This window comes from Tamandua tetradactyla, chromosome 1, assembly GCF_023851605.1.
Source record: "Tamandua tetradactyla isolate mTamTet1 chromosome 1, mTamTet1.pri, whole genome shotgun sequence".
Classification (NCBI taxonomy): domain Eukaryota; kingdom Metazoa; phylum Chordata; class Mammalia; order Pilosa; family Myrmecophagidae; genus Tamandua; species Tamandua tetradactyla.
In genome coordinates this window covers 208,053,274-208,077,759 of record NC_135327.1, presented here as the reverse complement: position 1 = coordinate 208,077,759, position 24,486 = coordinate 208,053,274, and the positions used below count along the sequence as shown (strand labels likewise).

Sequence of the window (24,486 nt, the reverse complement as noted above, 5' to 3'; positions counted from 1 at the left end):
AGAGCATATAATGATAGTGACTAAATGCACAAATATAAAAATGTACAGTTTTTGTACATTTGCATGAGGAAAAACAAAGGAATGTCATAATGCAGGGTGGTGAAAATAGATGATAATTAATATTTTTAAACTTTAACTTATGTGTGAGACTAAAGCAAAAAGTGTTAATTTGGTACAAAATTTATATTTTGACTACTGCATCTCCTAATATAGCTTATGTGGACAGCTTAATTGAACATCATAAGTATGGAACCTTGAGTAGGGCATGAGATTTTGTAGGTTTGTCCAGAGTGATACCTTGATAAATCCCAGAAGGATTTGAAGAGTGAATATAAAAGTATTTGCAAAGACCCCTTGGGGGAATGGTAAGAAAGGAGGAAAATTCAACTTCCCCAAGTGCAGAATTCTTGATATTCTTACAAGCAGTGGGGACAATCAAAGCAATAGGCTGAGACCCCAATCTTGGGGTTTGTTCTTATGAAACTTAACCCTACAAAGGATAGGCTAAGCCTACTTAAAATTAGGTCTAAGAGTCACCCCCAAGAGAACCCCTTTTGTTGCTCACATGTGATCTCTCTCTCTCAGCCAATATGACAAGCAAACTCACTGCCCTCTCCATCTCTATGTGGGACATGACTCCCAGGGTATGGCAATGTGGAACAGAAATCCTAGAATGAGCTGGGACTCAGCACCAAGGGACTGATAAAACCTTCACCACCAAAAGGGGGAAGAGAGAAATGAGACAAAATAAAGTGTCAAGGGCTGAGAGATTCCAAACAGGGTCGAGAGGTTATCCTGGATGTTATTCTTACACATTAAATAGATATCACCTTTTTAGTTAAGGCATAACAGAGAGACTGGAGGGAACTGCCTGAAAATGTAGAGCCGTGTTCCACAAGCCAAGTTTCTTGAATATAATTCTATAATGATATAGCTTTTACAATATGACTGTGTGATTGTGAAAACCTTGTGTCTGATGCTTCTTTTAGCTACCTTATGGACAGATGAGTAAAGCATATGGTTAAAAATGAATAAATAGTAGGGGGAACAAATGTTAAAATAAATTGAGTAGAGTGAAGTGCTAGTGATCAATGAAAGGGAGGGATATGGGGTCTGGTATGGATGAATTTTTTTCTGTTTTCTTTTTATTTCTTTTTCTGAATTGATGCAAATGTTCTAAGAAATGATCACGAAGATGAACATACAACTATGTGATGATATTGTGAGTTGTTGATTATATAACAAGAATGCAAGGATCATATGGTAAAAAGAAAGAACCTCAGTTGAAAGCTAGCTGCCTTTCCTCTGAAGAACTATATATTTTTAACTAAAAGCCAAATAAATAAATAAATAATAGGGGGAACAAATATTAAAATAACTTTAGTAGCTTGAAATGCTAGTGATCAATGAAAGGGAGGAGTAAGGGGTATGGTATGTATGATTTCTTTTCTGTTTTCTTTTTATTTCTTTTTCTGAATTGATGTAAATGTTCTAAGAAATGATCATGATGATGAATATACAACTATGTGATGAAAAAAAGAATGCTCATATGGTAACTTGATTGGTTTTATTAATAAAAATTAAAAATGAAAAAATTGGGTAGACTGCAATACACATGGTCAATGAGAGGAAAGGGTAAGGGGTATGGGATGTATGGGATTTTTCTTTTTTCTTCTTAGTTCCTTTTCTGGAGTGATGCAAACGTTCTAAAAATGATTATGATGATGAATTCACAACCATGTGGTAATACTGTGAGCCACTGATTGTATACTTTGGATGGACTGTATGGTGTGTGAAGATATCTTAATAAAAATATTTTTGAAAAAGAAAAAAAAAAGAAATAGCAGACCTCAACAAACCAAATACAAGTAAAGAGATTCAATCAGTTTTCAAGATGCTACAAAAAAAGAAAGTCCAGGACCAGACAGCTTCACATGTGAATTCTATTCAAGAAAGTACCAATTCTGCTCAAACTCTTCAAAAAAAATTGAAGAGAAGGGAAAGCTACCTAAGCCATACTATGAAGCCAAAATATTCCTAATACCAAGCCAGATAAAGATACTACATAAAAAAAAGAAATAAAACTATAAACCAATCACTTTTGCTGGCCGCTGTTATGACCCTAAGGAGTGTTAAAGTAAAAATGAGAGAGAGACTGGAATCAGGGGGTCTGAAGCTTTAGCAGTAAAGGCAAAAGTTGACTTTATTCTTAACTAGTTCCTGTTTATATACCACAGGATTTTAGGTGACTAAAAGCACGCATACATTTTGTGAAAAAACAGAGTGCCTACTTATCAGTATATTACTCTCTACATACAAGAGATAGCTAACAAAACCTTGGGGTTAAAGAAAAACAAACATTCTCTCCCTCTCAGGCTGTCCTCCAATTAAGCAGATAACAGTCTCCACAGTTTACTGCCAACCCACTCTGAAGCCAGTCACTCCCAATAACTTCCGCAGGTTTTCTATTAACCCTTGCTCCTACATTTCCCCATTTTTATTTTATAAGCTGAGGTTACTGTGCCTGTCTTAGGTTGTCCTTAAGCTCTGAAGGAAGGGTCTTACCCATCATTGGCCACCAGTCAAGTGCTCTGACTTTGATTCAGAAGGAGAGCCAAGAGTTTTGCAAGAATCATACTGCCAGTGTGGCTTTGCTCAGTGACTGTGCCTGTCTTAGGTTGCCCTTAAGCTCTTACCCGTCATTGGCTATCAGCCAAGAGCTAAAGCTTATTTAGGGGAGGAGTTCAAAGCCTTTACAAACAATGCATTGAGAGCTTGTGTTTGTTTATGATTAGAAGATATGACAGATAGCAAACGGTGCTTCAGGACATTTAAGAGAAAAAGAAATAGTAAGAAAAGTAAAATTCCTATTCCCAATGTTGTAAAAAAATGAGATTTCCACCAATAAACAGGATTCCAATTATTAAAAGTATTCAAGAAAGCCTCTACAAAATCTTCACCTGTAGTCACGGTCAGTTCTTCTTGTGACATCTCCAAAACCTGCTTCTGTAGAGATAAAATCTCAGCAGACAGATTAGTAGAGTGACCAAGCAATTGATTTTTTGTTTTATTCCACTAAGATTCATCTGAGCTGTTATATATTATTGGGGTAATACAATAGGAAGTTTCATTCCAATCACACTCGAGGCCTTGATATAATTCTAAATTATATAAATGATCACCAATAGAGGTTACTGCTATTTCGAGATCATTAATTCTGTTACTCATTTGTAAGTCCAAGTCCGCTTGGTGTTGCCATACAATGCTAGCATTATGATGCCAATTTCTTACATATTGCTGTGTTTGTACACCTTGGTGTAATGCTGTTCCAACCACAGCAGCAGCTGTCAGTATTCCGATAATAGTATTATAATATTATTAATACTATTATAATAGTATAATAATACTATTATAATAATAATAGCATTCCGATAATGATCATAGTAATAAACAAACCTATAAATCTTTTTGTGCGTTTTAAAAGGCATGTAGAAGTGACAGTAACTGGCTATCAGGAGACGCCTGCCAAGGTCAATCCAATTGGACTGGCAGCCATACACCCCTTCTTCTTCACATAAGCAAAAAGGTATGGTTAGTAGATAAACTAGAATTTAAGCATGTGTATAAGCAACAATCAGGACAGGTAAAACCAAGGGAGGTGAAATTAATAGTTCCAACCAAAATAACATAGGGCTCAGGAACACACGCCCTAATATATTCAATCTCACTCACATTAAATTGTAAGGTATGATTTCCTGAATTATTACTATAGCTTCCAACCCAATATCTTAGAAATGTAATGCAAGTACCAGTTTCCAAATAGCACTTTGTCTAATTCCTGATTAGTCCATGGGGGAAGGTTCTGCATATCTTTTATCTGTCCAGCTTATAGAAGAATTGGCCATGACCAATTTAGACTCATTTATTTGTTGCCACCTCAATTCTATTTTTTGACCAGAGTTGTTATGGACTGGGTATCCCTTAGGGGTCCAGTCCTCCACAATTCCATAGGAACCATTATATAACACTGATCACTTCATTGCATGGCACGGCGTCCAATAAATGTGTTTGGTAAGTGGATTCCAATCATGAATTTTATAAGAATCACATAAGGGAGGCGAATTAGGAACCTGTTCAGAATAATTCACTCGGGTGAAACTGAATGTCATGGCACTTAGTAGGTTAATAATAGCATGGGAATAATTAGTTTTTGGTTGCCATAAGAGCTAATCCTGTTCTTTGAAGCCTAAACATGGGGAGGTGCTTTCTGGTTAATTTTTAAAACATATAGGAAATGTCCCCTTGCCCATATCTACACTTATATTATACAGTTTTCCTTCCTCCTGGGGAAATAGAGGCAATCTTAAATCAATGGGTCCAGGTAAATATTTTGTCTCATTAATGTAAACTTGCACTTTTGGATCTCCCCATACTACTGGCTGTAATAATGGTGGGTTAGGAACATAAGTCCAGTATGAATAATTCTTTGTGATAGTTATATTTACCAATTGTAGGAACCATATCCATTTCATGTTGAATCTTCTAACTCTGCTGAACGGGGCTTTATCAGTCTAGCGGGTATCCAATGACTTTCTTTTGTACTTAGGTCTGTAATGACAAGAGCATAACCTCATCCCCACAATTTTGTTATTCCTTTTTTGCAGCATTGATTTTGTACATCTTTCCAATATATGGGTTGATTTATATCATTTATTTTTTCTGTTTTATTCTTAATTAAACTTTAATAATGCTTTTCCGCTGGAGTGATTGAAGCATCTCTGTATATATTAAGAAAATTTAGTGTAAAAAGTACTTTAGCCACTTTATCTCTTGGGGCCTGTACCATGACTGCATCCTCATCTCCCCCTTTTTGTTTTACTAATAGATCCTTAAATGTTCGATGAGCCCATTCAATAATTGCTTGACCCGTGGGATTGTATGGAATTCCTGTAATATGTTGAATATTATAAGTATTGCAAAATTGCTGAAAAGCTTTACTAGTGTAACTAGGACCATTGTCTGTTTTTATTTCCTCAGGACAGCCCATGACATAAAAAGTTGTTAATAAATGAGACCGCACATGACAAAATCATTCTCCACTTTGTATAGTAGCCCAGATAAAATGGGAGAATGTGTCAATTGTAATGTAGAGATATTGTAAACGACCAAAAAATGGAATGTGGGTGACGTACACTTGCCAAAGTTGATTCGCTTCCAAACCTTGAGGGTTAACTCCTGGAGAGAATGGAGTATGATGAAAAGGGCCACAAGTAGGGCATTGAGCAATAATCTCTTGGGCTTGTTGCTTAGTTAATTGAGGAAATTTAATCTGTAAGCCTTTGCTATTGATATGAGTTAAATTATGGCAGTGTTGGGGGTCTTGAACAGGAGAGACTAATTTATCTACATCATTTTGTGATGCAAAAGCACCAAAAGCACCAGGAAGATTGGAATGTGATCTAATGTGAGTGATGAATAAAGAATGAGAGCGAGACTGTATAAGTTGTTGTAATTGATGAAATAAGTCAGATAATTTGTCTTGGAGTATAATAACAGCTGTTTCAATAAGTGTAACTGATCATTGAACATATTCTGAATCAGTGACTATATTGATAGGTCGTTGATTTAGGGACAATACCTTAATGACAGCTGCAAGCTCAGTTTTTTGTGCAGATGTATAGGAGGTCTGCCAACTTTCTGATTTATTAAAAGAATGATATGCTGCCTTGCCATTACTACTACCATCTGTAAAAAATGTTAATGCATTAGGGATGGGTTCCGATTTTATAATTTTGGGAATTACCCATTTAGTATGTTTTAAGAATTGAAATAATTTATCTTTAGGATAATGATTATCTATAATTCCTTGAAAGTCACTTAAACAAATGTGCCATTGTATATTTTCCATATATAAAAATTCAACTTCTGTTTTTGAGAGGTCTAATATTATGGAAGCTGGATCTTGCCCTACAAGTTGATGCATACGACGTCGTCCTTTTTGAATTATTTCAATTATTTTACCAAGGTATGTTTTGAGTCTTTTATGAGAATAATTAGGTAAAAAAAATCCATTCTAATATCCCATCCTGCCATAATATCCCAGTTGGTGAATATAATGTAAATATAATCAATAAACATATCGGTTTGTTAATTTGTATTCTAGTTAATTGACCGGCAGAGATCCGATCTTCCACTAATTGTAATTCTTGGAGTGCTGCAGGACTTAACCGTCTAGGACTACATAAATCTGAATCTCCTTGTAATGTACTAAATAAATTATGTAACATGTAGTTAGGAATTCCCAGATAGGGTCAAACCCAATTAATATCTCCTAATAGTTTTTGAAAATCACTCAATGTGTGCAAGCAATCTTTTCGTATTTGTATTTTCTGAGGGATAATTTTTTGTTCTTTTATTTTCATCCCTAAGTAAAAGTAAGGGTATTGAGTCTGAATTTTTTCTGGGGCAATTTTAAGCCCATATTGTGATAATAAAACTAATAATTCTTTGAAGACCAGATCCAAAGTAGTTTGGGATGCATGGGCTAATAAAATATCATCCACGTAATGTATGACAAGAGCTGTTGGAAATTTAATGCGTAATTGTTCCAATGGCTTATGAACATACATTTGACAAATAGTAGGGCTACTCATCATTCCCTGAGGAAGTACACACCATTGAAACCTTGGCATAGGTCTTTGATTATTAGTAGATGGTACTGAAAATGCAAATTTTTCTTTATCTTTTGGATGTAAGGGAATAGTGAAAAAACAATCTTGTAAGTCAATAATTATTAATTTCCAATCTTTGGGTATCATAGCTGGTTGAGGGATTCCTGGTTGTAGAACCCCCATGGGCTACATTACTTTGTTTACTGCTCTTAAATCAGTGCGCATTCTCCATTTACCGGATTTTTTCTTAATAACAAACACCAGTGAATTCCAGGGGCTCATTGAAGGCTCAATATGTCCTTCTTTTTTTTTTTTATTAATTAATGGAAAAAAAGAAATTAACCCAACATTTAGAAATCATACCATTCTACATATGCAATCAGTAATTCTTAACATCATCACATAGATGCATGATCATCGTTTCTTAGTACATTTGCATCGGTTTAGAAGAACTAGTAATACAACAGAAAAAGATATAGAATGTTAATATAGAGAAAAAAAATAAAAGTAATAATAATAGTAAAAAAAAAAAGACAAACAACCAGACAGACAAAAACAAAAAACAAAACAAAAACAAACAAACAAACAAAAAAACGAACAAACAAAAACCTATAGCTCAGATGCAGCTTCATTCAGTGTTTTAACATGATTACTTTACAATTAGGTATTATTGTGCTGTCCATTTTTGAGTTTTTGTATCTAGTCCTGTTGCACAGTCTGTATCCCTTCAGCTCCAATTACCCATTATCTTACCCTGTTTCTAACTCCTGCTGGACTCTGAATATGTCCTTCTTTTAACTGTTCATTTACTAATTCTTGCAGAGCATGTAGCTTTTCCTTTGTTAATGGCCATTGATCTATCCATATAGGTTGTTCAGTTTTCCAAGTGATAGGAATTGCCATGCTCTGAAAAGCATCAATGGCCCCTAAGATAAATTTGAGGATTCAGAAGGATAACCCAATCCCCTTCTATCATTAGCTTGCCTAGTGATAGGATATTTCATTTTGAAAAACATTTGTTCTGCCTTTTCCAATATGGTAGGGATATGCACATATGCTCCCCATTGACTTAATAAGTCCCTATCCCATAAATTAATGTGCACATCAGCTACATATGGTTGAAGTTTTGACTTTTGGCCCTCGGGGCCTAATACAATGAATTCAGTCATACTCTCATATACATCAGTCATAGTGCTAACTCCTGTAAATACCATAGGCACCTTTTGTAAAGACCAAGATTGTGGCCAAAGTTTTTTAGCTATAATGGTGACATCAGCTCTAGTATTGACTAATCCTAAAAATATTTTTCCATTAATAGTAATGATAATTTCAGGGTGGTCATCTCCTATAAAAGTTTGCCAATAAATATTATTTCCAGTGGATCCAAAGCCTCCTTCCCTTTGTATTGGCAATGCATCAGGCTTATGATATGGTAGTAAAAGTAATTGAGCTATTCTTTGCCCTTTATAAATTGAAAAAGATTTATTTGATTGAGCCATAATTTTAATTTCTTGTTTATAGTCACTGCCTATCAGTCCAATTTGAATTGATAGCCCTTGTAATGTAAGACTACTTCTCCCTATAATTAATCCAACTGTATTTTCTGGGATAGGGCCATAAACTCCTGTAGAAATTAAGGACACCCCCATATTGGGAGTTAAAGTAAGTGCCTCAGCAAGATTTACCCTCTGTAAATCTACAGCTGCAATCCCTTTAGTTGCTGCTTTTAGTTCTGTGACTGGGATGCATGCCATTGACCTTCGCTGACCAGCATGGGTGGAGGAATGCTCATGTTGTTTGTCTGAGGGCCCTGAGCTAAGCCCGCAACTCTGTTTACCAACATAATTGGCTGCCCATTCTTATGGAATTTAGAGTGACAGTCATTAGCCCAATGAAACCCTTTTTGACAAATAGGACATTTTTTAGTAGGCCCAGGTCGTTGCTGTAACTGTTTACTTTGAACAGAGAGAGCTCTACACTCCTTTTGATAGTGCCCATTTTTGCCGCATTTATAACAATTTCCTTTTTTCTGCTATAAATTACTAAGCCTCATGGCTGCTGTGAGTAGAGAAATTTGGTGAGAAAGTGAACCAATATTCTGACAAGCCCTAATGTAATCTTGAAGATTACCTCCAGCAGCCTTAATAGGATGAATTGCCTTTTTACACTCAGAATTTGCATTATCAAAAGCTAAAGTAAGCAAAATTAAATCTTTAGCTTCAGGAATTTGGACAGTTTTTTGGACAGCATACATAAGTCGAGCCACAAATTCAGCGTATGGTTCATTACTTCCTTGAATTACTTTTCCAAAGGAGACAGAGGAGACCCTGGGGAGGAGATCCTTCTCCATGCACTTAAACAAGTATTACAAACTTGTGTAATGGCTTGATCATCATACTGTAATTGTCCTTGCAACCCAGTCCATGCTCCAGTTCCTGTTAATTGTTCAGCGGTAATAGGAATAGGTGGTTGCTGATTAGCATTCCGATGAGCCATTTGCATGGCTTCATCAGACCACCAAGTTTTAAATTGTAAGTATTCAGCTGAACTTAAAACGGTGGGGGCTAACATCTCCCAGTCCCAAGGAATCAGTCTATCTGCCTGGGACATTCCTAGTACAAATCCAGTAGTGTAAGGGGAATTTACTCCATATTGGGCACAAGATTGTTTTAGATCTTTTAACAGTTTGAAAGGAATAGGCTTATGTTCAAAATTCATTCCTCCCAATGGATATTGAGCATCCAGAGAAACTTGAGTTACAGTCACAGGACAGATCGAGAATAACTGCACAGCTTCTAAATCACCCTGCTGTGATCCCTGAAGTAAAGATTTCATGATAACTGAAATATGAGTTTTTTTATAATCAGAAAAATTACTAGATGGAGATTTATTCCTGAAAGGATTAGTGGCTGGGGGAGCTGTGGGAATCAACATACATGATTCTTTTAAATTAAAATTTTGTACACTAAGACCAGAAACACTAGTAGCCTTATAGAGTTTAGAAAAATCAGCAGGATCAACCCCCACTCCTATACTAGTAAAGGGATTGTTTTTTTGTCCCTTTGATAAATCTGAGAAATAGGCCTGTTTTAATGGGTTAGACTCATCTGGATCCTCTTTTGGATCTCACTATCAGGTGGAAAAACACTCTCCTGATTTTCATTAAGATGCACCCCAACACTATTTGTTTGTTTTGTTTCCCTAGAAAATATAGTAACTTCATCATTTTCATCTGACTGCAGAGGGTCAAGAACTGCAGTGATCTGATAACACAGTGTCCAAGTAGCTAGAGGGAAAGTTTCCCCTTTTTGATATGCTCTTCGTAATGCTTTCATAACTAACTTCCACTGCTTTAAGTTTAGAACATTTTTACCCTCAAGTTCAAACCAATAGCAATGCTTTTGCATTAATTCAAAAAGGCTCAATAATTGTGACCTCTTCACTGAAACCCCTACAGATTGCAACAAAGTTTTCAACACACTTATACACTCCTCCATTCACCCGCAATGTTTTCCCATTACCCTGATGCTACAATGAAATTAAAATTACTTCAAACTTCAAAAAAACTTACAACAATGATGTAGGTCTGTTCTTGTGGCTAATCCTCAGTGTCCGGAGACACTCAATTTCCTTGGATACTTTAACACAAGAGCAGAGTAGTCCCTTCTTAGAGTCCCTTCGTGGTCACCATCTGTTGGCCGCTGTTATGACCCTAAGGAGTGTTAAAGTAAAAATGAGAGACTGGGATCAGGGGGTCTGAAGTGCTAGCAGTCAAGACAACAGACAACTTTATTCTTAACTAGTTTCTGCTTATATATCACAGGATTTTAGGTGACTAAAAGCATGCATACATTTCATGAAAAAACAGAGTGCCTACTTATCAGTATATTACTCTCTGTATACAAGAGATAGCTAACAAGACCTTGGGGTTTAAGAAAAAACAAACATTCTCTCCCTCCCAGGCTGTCCTTCAGGCAAGCAGATAACAGTCTCCACAGTTTACTGCCAACCCACTTTGAAGCCAGTCACTCCCAATAAATTCCACAGGTTTTCTATTAACCCTTGCTCCTACAACTTTAATGACAATAGGTGCAAAAATTCTCAACAAATACTTGCAAATTGAATCCAACAGCACATTCAAAGAATTATACACCATGCCCAAGTGGGATTTATTCCAGGTATGCAAGGCTGGTTCAACACAAGAAAACTAATGTAATACATCATATTAATAAGTCAAAGCAGAAAAACCACATGGCCATCTCCACTGATGCAGAAAGGCATTTGACAAAATTCAACATCCTTTCTTGATGAAAACATTTCAAAGGATAGAAATTAAGGGAAAGTTCCTCAAGACGACAAAGGGAATATGTGAAAAACACCCGGTTAACATTGTCCTCAATAGAGAAATACTGAAAGCTTTCCCTCTAAGATCAGGAACAAGACAAGGATGCTCACTGTCACTATTGCTGTTCAATATTGTGCTGGAAGTTCTAACCAGAGTAATTAGAAAAGAAAAATGAATAAAAGTCATCCAAATTAGAAAGGAAGAAGTAGAACTCTCACTGTTTGTAGATGACATGATACTATATGTCAAAAATCACCCCCAAATTTTAGCAAAGCTACTAGAGCTAATAAATGAGTAGAGCAATGTGGCAAGGTACAAGATCAACACCCACAAATCAGCACTGTTTCTATACACTAGTGCTGAGCAATTTGAAGTGGAAATCAAAAATTCCATTTACAATAGAAACCAAAACAATCAAATATTTAGGAATAAATTTAATTAAGGATACGAAAGACCTACACACAAAAGCCTATAAGAAATTGCTAAATCATGGAAGACCTAAATAATAGAAGGGTGTACCATGTTCATGGATAGGAAGACTAAAAACAGTTAAGATATCAATTCTACCCAAGTTGATTTATAGATTTAATGCAATACCAGTTAAAAGTACATATTATTTTCAGAAATAGAAAAACCAATAGCCAAAATTATTTGGGAGGGCAGGGTGCCACGAATAGCTAAAAGTATGTTTAAAAAGAAAAATTAAGTGGGAGGTCTCACATTACTTGACTTTAAAGCATATTAAAAGCTACAGGGTCAATGCCGCATGGCACTGGCAGAAAAATAGATATACTGACCAATGGATATAGATATAAAATAGATATAATGACTGAATTGAGTGTTCAGAAATAGATCCTCTAATCTATGGACAATTGATCTTTCATAACGCAGTCAAGCCAATCCACCTGGGATAGAGCAGCCTCTTCAATAAATGTTGTTTGGAGAACTGAATATCTATATACAAAAGAATGAAAGAGGATCCATATCTCACACTCTTTACAAAAATTAACTCAAAAGGGATCAAAGACTAATAAAGATCAGAGTTAAGGACACAAAACTTTTAGAAGAAAATGTAGGGAAATATCTTATAAATCATGTGACAGGAGGTAGTTTCCTAGAGCTTATACCCAAAGGATGAGCAATGAAAAAAAAAAAAAACAGACAAATGAGATCTCCTGAAAATTAAACTCTTTTGCGCATCAAAGAACTCTGTCAGGAAAGTAAAAAGGCAGCCTATACAATGGGAGACAACATTTGGAAACCACATATCCAATAAGGGTTTAATATCCAGAATATATAAAGAGATTCTGCAATTCAACAACAAAAAGAAAAACACCCAACTTAAAACTGGGCAGAGGATATGAATAGACAACTTTTTGAAGAGCAAATACCAATGGGTAAAAAATCAAGAGGACAATGAGATTTCACCTCATACCTGTAAGAACGTGTGTTACTAAATAAACAGAAAAATACAAATGTTGGAGAGGATGTGGAAAAATTGGAACACTTATTCTCTGCTGGTGGGAATGTATAATGGGACAGCTGTTGTGGAAAACCGTTTGGCAATTACTCAGAAAACTAAATAGTGAGTTGTCCTATGACCCGGCAATGCCAATACTCGGTATATACCCAGAAGAGCTGAAAACAATGACACGAATGGACATTTGCACACTGATGTTCATAGCAGCAATATTCACAATTGCCAAAAAATGGGAAAAATCCAAGTACCCATCAATAAACAAGTGGATAAACAAAATGTGATATATATATACACACACACACACACACATATATATGTATATACACACATATCTATGATGAACTGTAATGCAGCAGTAAAGATGAAATGAGGTTTTGGAGCGTATGACAATGTGGAGGAATCTGCAGAACATAATGCTGAGTGAAATAAGTCAGACACGAAAGGATAGATATTGTAAGATTTCACTATTATGACTCTGGTAAAGGCAAACTCAGAGGTTACACTCTAGAATATAGCAGACCTAGAAGTACTCAAAAGTTAGAAATGGCAGAAAGGCTACTCAATGAGGTTGAACCTAAATGCAAGGGAATGGATAGAAATGATTGTAACTAATTAGTGGGGTTATAAGTAACATTGTCATATTGAAGGTGAATGTGATTGAAAGGGGATGTATAGTGCCATGTATCCCGCTGATTAAATCTACAATGATAACTTTAAAAATGTTTATATACATCCAAACCATGGTTTCTAAACACCATTCTCCAATGAAAGGAACCAGGAATCCTTGGGGAAAAGGCTGATTGTAGGGCTGGAGCATCTTATACTGCCAAAAGGTAAGGAAGGGCTCAAAATAGGAAGTGGATGGGGGCATGTCATTGGGACACAGAAACTAACTGAAAAAGCGCCAATGGTCAAAGCTGGAAGAATCTGAGCTGATCTTTGAAGCAATAATAATGATGATGATAAAATGCTTATTATGCTCACATATTGGTTTCTAAATATGATGACATATAACTAAATGTAATGTGGTATAGTGGATGGAATCCGGGAACAGGAAAAGGATACTAAGAAAAAACTGCAAGTCTGAATAAGGCATCAAGTTTAGTTAATAATAATGTACCAATGTTGGTTTCTTTTTTTTGACAAATGTACCCTGGTGAGGTAAGGGGTTAACAAGAGGGGAAACTGGGTGAGGGATATATATGAAATTTGGGTATTATTTTTGCAAACTTTTCTGTAAATCTAAAATTATGCCAGAACAAAAAGTTTATTTGAAACAAGTTTAGTTAAAAAGGATTCCTTCAGTGTAATCATTTGCTAAAGGAGATGACATTTTCATGCACCTTTCTGTGATGAGCAAAGTTCCTATCAAGTTCATTTGCCTTTTCTTCAGTTGTCAGGGTACTTCCTCACCCCATCCCTACCCCTTTCTCTCTGCTCCTGTCATGGTCAAATCCAGCTTCCTTTTCTTTTCAACCCATTAGTTACATAAATCCATTCAAACCTGGAGATGAATCTCTCTCTCTCTCTCTCTTAACATCTTTTATTGTGAAATGTATATACAAAAAAAAGAAAAAGAAAAAAATGGAAAAGCAATAAGTTTCAAATACACTCCAACAAGCAGCTACAGATCAGATTTCATAGTTTGGTATGGGTTACCATTCCACAGTTCAAGGTTTTCCCTTCTAGCTGCTCCAAAATGCTGGAAGCTAAAAGAAATATCAATATAGTGATAAACCAGTCATACTCATTTGTTAAATCCTATCATCTGTGTTATAACTCCTTCTCCTTTGATCCTTCTCCCACTCTATAAGGGTCTTTGGGCTATGCCATTCCTAACCTTTTCATGTTGAAAAGGGATGTTTTAGTAACATAGTATAGGTGATGGAATTAGTTGATATTCTTCAAGAGGCTGGCTGCTCTTTTTTCACTGCCTATCTAGCCTAGGAAGCCTCTGGAAGGAATGGGTTTCAGGAAAGTAAACTCAGTGCAAGAAACTTTTAGAGAGTTTCAGTTACAGCTCTAGGTGTTCTTTAGTGTTAATAGGCATGAAATTGGTTGGAGGTTAGCAAATCATGACAACTGCAAATATCTAGCTGATGCTTGTGTAAGAGTAGCCTCCAGAAGAGCTTCTCTCCTCTACTTGAACTCTCTTAGTTCAAATATCAGATACCACTGATATCCTCAATATTTATTTATTTATTTATTTATTTATATATTTAAAAAAATTAACAACACTGAACAAAAACATTAATATATGATCATCCTGTTCTACATATATAATCAGTAATTCACAATATCATCACTTAGTTGTATATTCATCATTTCTTAGAACATTTGCATCAATTCAGAAAAAGAAATAAAAAGAAAACAGAAAAAGAAAAAAATTTTTACATGCCATACCCCTTACCCCTCCCTTTCATTGATCACTAGCATTTCAAATGGAATTTATTTTAATATTTGTTCCCCCATTACTTATTTTTATTCCATATGTTCTACTCATCTGTTGAAAGGTAGATAAAAGGAGCATCAGACACAAGGTTTTCACACCACACAGTCGCATTGTGAAAGCTATATCATTATTCAATCATCATCAAGAAACATGGCTACTGGAATACAGCTGTACATTTTCAGGCAGTTCCCTCCAGCCTCTCCATTACATCTTGGATAACAAGGTGATATCTACTTAATGCGAAATAATATAACCTCCAGGATAACCTCTCGAATCTGTTTGGAATCTCTCAGCCATTGATACTTTGTCTCATTTCACTCTTCCCCCTTTTGGTTGAGAAGGTTTTATCAATCCCTTGATGCTGAGTGTCAGCTCATTTTAGGGCTTTTTTTAATCTCTTGATGCTGAGTCTCAGCTCATTCTAGGATTTCTATCCCATGTTGCCAGGAAGGTCCACACCCCTGGGAGTCATGTCCCACATAGACAGGGGGAGGGTGGTGAATTTGCTTGTTGTGTTGGCTGGAGAGAGAGGCTACATCTGAGCAACAAAAGAGGCTCTCTTGGGGGTGACTTCTGGGCCTAATTTTAAGTAGGCTTGACCTATCCTTTGTGGGGTTAATTTTCATATGAACAAACCCCAAGACTTGGGGCTCAACCTATAGCTTTGGTTGTCCACAATGCTTATGAGAATATCAAGAATTCAACTTGGGTAGTTGAATTTCTCCCTGTTCTCACCATTCCCCAAAGGGGACTTTGTAAATACTTTTCCACTCACTGACTGAATCACTCTGGGATTCATCAGGGCATCACTCTGAACAAACAACAAAATCCCATGTCCTACCCAGGATTCCAAGTATCAATCTTGCTGTTCAATCAAGATATCTACATGTTATATTAGGAAATGCACTAGTCAAAATATAAATTTTGTACCAAATAAACGTTTTTTGCTTTAGTCTCACACATAAGGTGACATTTTAAAATATTAATTACCATCTATTTTCAGCACCCTGCAGTAATGACATCCCTTTATCCTTCCGCATGAAAAACATTTTTAAAATTTGTACATGTAGTCACTGTTATTATACACTCTAGGCATTCCTATATTATACCATCGTAGTCTTTATCATCTATCTTTCTTTCTGATTTCATTTATGCCCCCAGCCTTCCTCCCTCTATCATTCTCCATGCAGCTTCATTCAGTGTTTAATAGAATTATATTACAGTTAGGTAGTATTACACTGTCCATTTCTGAGTTTTTATATTCAGTCCTGTTGCACAGTCTGTAGCCTTTCAGCTCCAATTATGCTATATCTTACTCCATTTCTATCTCCTCATGGTCTCTGTTACCAACGAACTATTCCAAGTTTATTCACTAATGTCAGTTCATATCAGTGAGACCATACAGTATTTGTCCGTTTGTTTTTGGATAATCTCACTCAGCATAATGTCCTTAAGGTCCATCCATGTTGTAACATACTTCATAACTTTATTCTGTCTTAAACCTGCATAACATTCCAGCATATGTATATGCCACATCTGTTGATGGATATTTCGGCTATTTGCATCTCTTGGTAACTGTAAATAACGCTGCTATAAACATTGGTGTGCAACTGTCCATTTGTGTCCTTGCCCTCATGTCCTTTGAGTAGAGACAGCATATAGATGGGTCCTGTTTTTTAATTCATTCTGCCAGTCTACGTCTCTTGATTGGGGAGCTTAATCTATGAACATTTAGTATTCTTATTGCATGGGTAGTACTTTCTTCTACCATTTTGCCTTTTGGATTTTATATGTCATATCTAATTTTCCTTCTTTTTACCTTTATTCATAGTCTTCCTTTCTACACCCTTCTCCACACCTCTCTCTTCTGTCTTTTCATATCTGTCTCTAGTGCTCCCTTTAGTATTTCTTGCAGAGCTGGTCACTTGGTCACAGTCTCTCAGTGATTTTTTTGTCTGAAAATCTTTTAATTTCTCCCTCATTTTTGAAGGACAATTTTGCTGAATATAGATTTCTCGGTTGGCAGTTTTTCTCTTTTAGTAATTTAAATATATCATCCCACTGCCTTCTCGCCTCCATGGTTTCTGCTGAGAAATCTACACATAGTCTTATTGGGCTTCCTTTGTATCTGATGGATTGCCTTTCTCTCAGTGATTTCAAGATTCTCTCTTTCTCTTTGACCTCTGACATTTTGATTAGTAAATGTCTTGGAGTACATCTATTTGGATCTGTTCTCTTTGGGGTTCGCTGAACTTCTTGAATCTGTAATTTTAAGTCTTTCATAAGAGTTGGGACATTTTCAGTGATAATTTCCTCCATTAGTTTTTCTCCTCCTTTTCCCTTCTCTTCTCCTTCTGGGACACCCACAACGCGTATATTTGTGCACTTCATATTGTCATTCAATTTCCCAAGTCCCTGCTCATATTTTTCCATTTTTTTCCCCTATATTTTCTTTTTCTTGTTGGATTTCAGATGTTCCATCCTCCAGTTCACTAATCTTATGTTTTGCCTCTCAAAATCTACCATTGTAGGTTTGCATTGTTGTTTTCCTCTCTTCTACCATGCCTTTCATTCCCATAAGTTCTGTGATTTGTTTTTTCAGACTTTTGATTTCTTCTTTTTGTTCATTCCTTGCCTTCTTTATATCCTCCCTCAATTCATTGATTTGGTTTTTGATGAGGTTTTCCATGTCTGTTCATATATTCTGAATTAATTGTTTCAGCTCCTGTATCTCCTTTGAATTGTTGGTTTGTTCCTTTGACTGGGCCATAACTTCAACTTTCTTGGTGTGATTTGTTATTTTTTCCTGGCTTCTAGACATTTAATTACCTTAACTAGTTTATTCTGGAGATTGCTTTCACTTCTTTTACCTAGGGTTTTCTTGCTGGATGAATTTGTTGTCTATCTGTTCTTTGACATTCAGTTCAGCTTTTTCTGGACCTCTAGCTCAGGTTTTGTTTACAGAGGAGAATTTTTCAGTTCTGGTTTTCTTATTTCTTGCCCTGCTTGTATGGTACTTTTTTCCCCCAGCCTTAGGAGGGTCTACTTAGTTTTTATAGATCACAGCTGGATTTTCCCAGCTCAAACCAGCCTTCTATCAGGGGGAAAGAGTCACCTGTGTTGGTTTTCCCCAAGGGTGAGACCCAGTAGGTTGAAAGACTTTCCTCTGAAGTCTCTGAACTCTGTTTTTCTTATCCTGCCTGGTATGTGGCGCTTCTCTGCCTGCAGGTACCACCAGCATAAAATGATGCAGTACCTTTAACTTTAGCAGACTCTCCCAGCTGGGGACATGGTGGAGACAGAGGAGAAGTTGAAGGCTGTTTTCCATGGCTTCACATTACCAAGCCCTGGTGTCTGAATTCCTTGGGGGAGGGATTCCACCTGAGTTGGGCTTCACCCCTCCCCTGGGGTAGGCACAGGCTCCAGACAAGCCCTCAAACGGGCTTGTTTCTGCCTATGCCTGGGGCAGGTGCAGCCTGAGAAGCCCTGCGCTGTATCCAAAGGCAGTCAAGCCTTTGTAGAAACACAGCCACAAAAACCTCTGTTTCTTTGTTTTGTTTTGTTTTTCTTTTTCCGTCAGCCCTGACCCCTTGGTGTTGGGGCAAAAATGACCAATCCCCGCTTTGACCAAGTTCACCTAAGCTGGGGGCCTATTTTTAGTAGTCAGAATTTGTTAATTAATGCTACAATTGGTGCTTGGTTGGGCTCAGGCCCTGCTGCTGTTAAAGTCCCTTTCCTGTCCCCTCTGGGAAGCAGCCTGTGGGTGAGGGGCAGCACCACTGTGGCTTTGGGAACTCACGGTTCTGGGGAGGTTCACAGCTGGTCCAGCTGGTCCAGCCTGGCATACACTGTGTGTCTGGTCACTGATGTGGCCCCAGGAGCTGTTCTGTACTGTTTCTGGGTATTCAATAGTTGTTCTGGCAGATGAACTAAAACGCACACATTGCTAAGCCACCATCTTGGCCAAGAAGTCCTCTCCACTGATATCTTCTTTGGTTATCTTTCTTTTCCTCCCTTTTGGTCTGGAAGGCATTATCGATTTCATGGTGCCAGGGCCAGGTTCATCCCTCAGAACACGTCCCATGTTACCAGGGAGACTTACAACCCTGCATGTCATGTCCCATATGGTGTGGAGGGTAATTTCCCTTGCAGAGTTGGGCTTAGAGAGAGAGAGGCCATATCTGTGCAACTAAAGAGGTTTCCTGGAAGCAACTCTGAGGCATAATTATTGATTGTAGTAGTTCTGCACTACCAACATAAATTTCAGAAGGGCAAGTTGCAAAATCAAGGGCTTGGCCTATTTTGTTGGTAGTCCCTAATGTTTGAGAGAGCACTAGGTGTTTCCTAGATGGGAAAGGTTAGTAGTTCCATAATTTTTCCCCTTAAGGGACCCTACTAGTACTTTTATTTTTCCTGTAGTCCTTAAAGGAACTCTACCAATACTTTTTAATTATCAACCCACCATAGTCAGGGATATATACTGGTATTAAATTAAGCTATACAGAATTACAAGGTCTTGTTCCTGTTCTAGGCTCCGTGTGTTTAGATTATTTAAATGAGTTATCCATACAGGCTGATTTATATTGTGTGTTACAGAGAGTTTAAATTCTAGATACAATAAACCTGCCTTGGTTTAGTAGGTGAAGATCTAGAGTACACACACTATCATCTTCTGTCCCGTATTCTGATTTACCTTAGTTCCAACCAGATCAGCTTCATTTTTATCTCTAATTGAAGTCTGTTCTCTTTTTTATGTTACTTTAACTGTTACTGTTTTAGTTTGTTAAAGCTGCCAGAATGCAGTATACCAGAAATGGAATGTCTTTTTAAAAGGGAATTTATTAAGCTGAAAGTTTACAGTTCTAAGGCCATGAAAATGTCCAAATTAAGACACCAACAAGAGACTACCTTGACTCAGGAAAGGTTGATGCCATCTGGAACACCTCTGCCATTTGGGAAGGCATGTGGCTGGCATCTGCTGGGTTCTTTTGCTTCTGGATGCCTCTCTCAGCTGGGAAGGAACATGGCAACATCTGCTAGCTTTCTCTCTTCATTTCATAATGCTTCCCTGGGGGCACTTTCCTTCTGCATCTCCAAAGGTCTCTGACTGTGTGGGCTCTGTTGGCTCTTTCCAAAGTGGTTCCCTCTTAAAGGGCTCCAGTAGGCGTTCCCACCTTGAATGGTTGAAGATACATCTCCATGGAAGCTACCTCCTACTACTTAATCTTGAAAATGTTTCCCTATATTGTCTCCTAGGAGTTCTATGGTACTGGCTCTTACATTTAGGTCTTTAATCCATTTTGAGTTCATTTTTTAATAGGTGTAAGGTAGGGTCCTCTCCCATTCTTTTGGCTGTTGATATCTAATTCTCCCATGCCCATTTTACTGAAAAGACTATTCTGTCTCAGTTCCATGGATGTGGAGGCCTTATCAAAGATCAATTGTCCATAGATGTGGTGGTCTCACTCCACACTCTCAATTCAATTCCATTGGTCAATACATTCATCTTTATGCCCGTACCATGCTGTTCTGACCACTGTGGCTTTACAGCAAGCATTCAAGTGATAGTCCTCCCACTTTGCTCTTCTCTTTTAGGGTATTTTGTTAGCTATTTGGGGTCTCTTTCCCTTCCAAATAAATTTGACAATTAGCTTTTCCAAGTCTTCAAAGTAGGTTGTTGGGATTTTGGTTGGCATTGTGTTGAATCTGTAGATCAATTTTGGTAGAACTGATATCTTAATAACATTCAGCCTTTCTATCCATGACTGTGGAATGTCTTTCCATCTATTTAAGCCATTTTTATTTCTTTTTGTAGTTTTCTGTGTACAAGTCCTTGACATTCCTAGTTAGGCTTATTCCTAGATACCTCATTCTTCTGGTCACTATTTTGAATGGAATTTTTTCCTTAATTGTCTCCTTGGTTAGGTCATTGCTTGTACATGGAAACATTACTGATTTTTGTACATTAATCATGTATGTTACAACTTTGTTGAATTTATTAGCTCAAGTAGCTTTGTCAAAAGTTTTGCACGGTTTTTCAAGTATAGGAACATGTCATCCAGAAATAATGAAAGCTTTACTTTTTCCTTTCTGATTTGGATGCTTTTTATATCTTTCATCTGCCTGATCACACTAGCTAGGACTTCCAGTACAATGTTGAATATTAGTGGTGACAATGGGGATCCTTGCCTTGTTTCTGATCTTAGGGGGAATGCTTTCAGTCTCTCACTGTTAAGTGTGATGCTGGCTATGAGTTTCTCATATATACTGTTTAGAATATTGAAGAAGTTTCCTTTAATTCCTGTCTTTTGAAGTGTTTTTTTTTTATCAGGAAAGGATGCTGAATGTTGTTAAATGCTTTTTCTGTGTCAATCAATATGCTCATGTGATTTTCCCTTTTCATTTGTTAGTGTGTTATATCATGTCAATTGATTTCCTTGTGTTCAACTACCCCACTTGGTTGTGATGCATAATTCTTTTCATGTGTTGTTGGGTTTGATTTGTAGTATTTTGTTGAGAATTTTTGCATCTATATTCATTAGGGATATAAGTCTGTAGTTTTCTTTCTTGTAGCATCTTTACCTGGTTTAGGTATTAGAGTGATGTTAGTTTCATAAAATGAGTAGATAGCATTCCATTTTCCTCAATATTTTGAAAGAATTTGAACAGGATTGGTGTAGCTCTTTTTTGGAGTATTTTATAAACTATCCCCCTGTGAAGGCAATTAGTCCTGGGCTTTTCTTTGTGGAGAGATTTTTGATGTGTTATTGAATCTCTTTAGTTGTAATTGGTTTGTTGACATGTTCTATTTCTTCTTGAGTCATTATAGGTAGTTTGTGTGCTCCCAGGAATTTGTCCATTTCATCTAAGTTTAGGTAGTGGATATAGTCCTACTGAAGGTCTGTTAAAGGCTGTACATAGGTGCATGGTTATTTCTGTGGCAGAATGCCACATGGAGATGACCCAGGCTTGACTCTCAGGTCATGTACCTCCCAAACAAAGACATAAATAAAATAAAATCTAAGAAAAAAACTAAATTACAATACAATCAAAATATGAAAAAAAATTACACCTCAAGTGCAGAAGGCTCCAAAGTCAGAAGGAGTTAGCCCAAGACATTGCGAATGAACTCAGACTGGTGTACACAAAAGGGAGAAAATTTTAAAAAATAACAAAAACATAGAAAAAATAAAAATCAATATAAATGTAAATATATAAAAAGTACAACTAAAAATAAATATACCAATACTACTAATAAAAATATATATTTTTAAAAGCAAAAAAAAAAAAAAAAAAAAATAGAAAAAGGCGGGCCATGGTGGCTCAGCAGGCAAAGTTCTCACCTGCCATGCCGGACACCCGGGTTCAATTCCTGGTGCCTGTCCATGCAAAAAAATGAAAGAAAAAGAAAAAAGGAAATATAAAAACCTACACAGATAGAAGTTTGCCAGCCTGCATTTACCACTTCTCACCAGCAGGTGGCAATCCAGAAGCACCTTAGTCTCTCAGGCCCACCTGTCCCTTTTTTACAAGGGACATATCCGTGTCTTAGACAGATAAACACGGATCAGCTGGAAGATGGCCTGAATGGCAGGGGTGCTGCATCCAGCACATGGAACAGGGAGCAGACAGCAGTGCCTTGGGGAACAGCCAATTTGCAGTGCTCGGCGCTCAGTCAATCTGCCACACACCACCATCAATGGGCCGGCTATTTGAGGCACCCAGCCAGGCGACCGCTCCCAGCACCCAGGGGCCTGGCTCTTCACAGGAGGTGGTCTGGCCCACCTCAGGGCGCCCCACTGGCACTGTCAGCTGCAAAGCCACTTAGGGAGGTCACCCCCGTCAGCAGCAGGGGCAGGCTGGAGAGAAGGGAGGACAGTCTCCACTGATCTGCACTTCTCCGTGTGCTGCCATCCGCTCCCAGTGGGGGGGGGGGTCACTGTCAATCTGACCCACCCTGCTCTCCCTGGGAGGATCATCCCACCTCTCTCTTCCCCACAAATCACCTAAGACCCACCCCCCCGCGATTACTCCCGTACGTCCCCACCCAGGACCTCAGTCCCAGTCATTCTCTCCCCATCCCCTATATTGTCCCACAGAGCAGGGGTGATCCACTCCACTCCGCCATCTTCCTGAAGTCCTACATAAGCACTGTATTATTACTAATTATTACTTCAGAGATTCATCAAATGGCTACTGCCCGGGGAAGCCTTCCTTAACCCCTGCTCTGTATTTGATTCACATAGTGCTCCTGCTGTTCTACTGCTTCCTGTTAGTAGGTTTTATTTTCCACTCTATTCTAGAGATATTCAAATGTCCAGTCTGTGCCCCAGGAAAGGTTTGTATAGAGAAATGCCTGACTCTGAAGCCAGAGGCAGTCATTAGCCAAAGAATTATCCGGCTGCTTACTTTTGGTGAAGTGCTGTAGATTTCAGGACTTGATTTATCAATAAAGATATAGGAGGCATGCTTATTTAACTTGCTGATGACACATATGTGGGCAGTATAGTCAAATAGTATGTAAGAGAATCATGATTCAAAATTATTTTGAATATTAGAATGCTGAGAATTTATGAAAGTCATCCTCTTGTAAAAATGATAGGATTTGTTTAAAAGATTTGCGAAGAGGGAATCCAAGGTGAGTGAGAAGCAGCATAGTCAATGTTAAAAGAAGGGATGCTGGAGCCAGGACACCTAGGTTTAAATTCCAGCTCTGCCACTTATCAATTGTATGACCATGGGATGATAACAAGCCTTGCTGTACCTTAGTTTCTCTTTCTATTTCATAGGGTTATAGGAATTACAGGAATTAATATACAATCAAATGCCTTGAATAGTGCTCAACACAAAGTCCTATGAGGCTTTGGGATTTGACCTGAATATGGTTGCCCATTAACAGAAACTAGAGTACAAAATATTCAAATTTCACTACCCTTAACAAATTTCTCCTCAGTTTGACACCAAAGGGCTACATCTCCCACCTGTCCACTCAAACTTTTGAATCCATCTTGGGAACCATTTGCAAATCTTTTGCCTTAAATCAGGTATTCACATCTCTGTCCTTTATCCTTCAGATTTTTTAGGGGGGAGGACCATCTTCCCTTGGTTGCTATATCCATTACTCTCTGTTTTACATTCTGTGGCTGAAGGCCAGCACTGCTGTTAACTTCCAAGCCCATTCCTGGAGTCTCAAGGGAGTCATGGTGTCTGGCTGCCTTCTTCCATAGGCCAGTGAGGATGGGTTTGCCTGAAGGGAGGAGAAGACCATTTTCATTTTTTCAATATGCTGAGTTTGACATATTAAGGATCATGCAGGTGGAAATATTCCATAGTGGTTGGAAATGCAGTACTGGTACTGACAGACAAGTCAAGTTAGAGATGTCCATTTCATCAAAGTCCTCCATACAGAGGCATGAGTGCTCAGAGAGAGACCCTCTAAAGAAGAAGAGAAAAGGATAGAGGATAAAATCTTGAGAGATACTTACAATTAGGGAGAGGCAGTAGAAGTCAGTTTAGCAAAGAAAACAGAATCATAGAC

At 37.6% G+C, this 24,486-nt stretch overlaps 1 long non-coding RNA gene across 2 annotated transcripts; it reads right to left on the bottom strand.

The window, feature by feature from the left end:
• Nucleotides 1-2,047: 2,047 nt before the first annotated feature.
• On the bottom strand, nt 2,048-24,486 carry LOC143687933 (uncharacterized). Of its 2 annotated transcripts, XR_013177758.1 has the most exons (4): nt 23,930-24,486; nt 10,243-10,383; nt 4,506-4,608; nt 2,048-3,006 (listed from the first exon to the last, which is right to left on the bottom strand). It is a non-coding gene; the product is annotated as an uncharacterized LOC143687933 (long non-coding RNA). The 2 variants fall into 2 exon arrangements; XR_013177756.1 differs by having other exon boundaries at nt 2,048-4,608.